Raw genomic sequence first — 688 nt, 5'->3', positions numbered from 1 at the left:
AAATTGTAACCGGCAACATCTGTATGTTTAACTTTATACTTGTGCTTCCTTCTATATGCTCCAATGAGTTGTTTTCCTTTTAAAAGAAGTTTTATTTCGTTATTTATGGTCAATGCGTTTTACACCTCAATGAAAATGTTTTATATCATTTATTTCAAAGCCTTGTTACTTTTTACTTTACACAAGAACATGCACCGAGTTTTCAGTGGAGTACGAGTTACTCATTTACTTTAGTTACGTATTATTTAGGTAATTGTATGTTCTTTTTGTCTATTTTCAATGTCTGGTATTTTTTTTTCTGGATTACATTCTTTTGATAATTCCGCTATAATCGTGGTTCTCTTGACGCCTCTTTCAAAGGTATTTGGAAAGATCAACGAATAGCAGTTAAGAGAATGTTTTTCATCTTTACCTGTCAGATTTTTGACCCTGCTATTTAAAAAATCCAGCAATGCCAACAGTCTTTGAAGATTAGAAAAAACCATAAACATAAACTCTTTCGTTATACCTGTGTTTAATTATGTTTTGGGGCCAGCTTCAGCCTGTGGTGGTAGGATTTTCAATTCATTCGTTGAAGACCAATGGATGGCCTTTGACTGACATTTGCATCCAGTTGGGATTGTTGTCTCTTTGACATATTCACCATATTGAACCATATTCATTCTGTAATTACCGCTTCACTAGTGTA

This window comes from Perna viridis, chromosome 11, assembly GCF_037379345.1.
Source record: "Perna viridis isolate PV_CMFRI_1.1 ecotype Kerala chromosome 11, ASM3737934v1, whole genome shotgun sequence".
Classification (NCBI taxonomy): Eukaryota; Metazoa; Mollusca; class Bivalvia; order Mytilida; family Mytilidae; genus Perna; species Perna viridis.
This window is presented reverse-complemented; position numbering follows the sequence as displayed.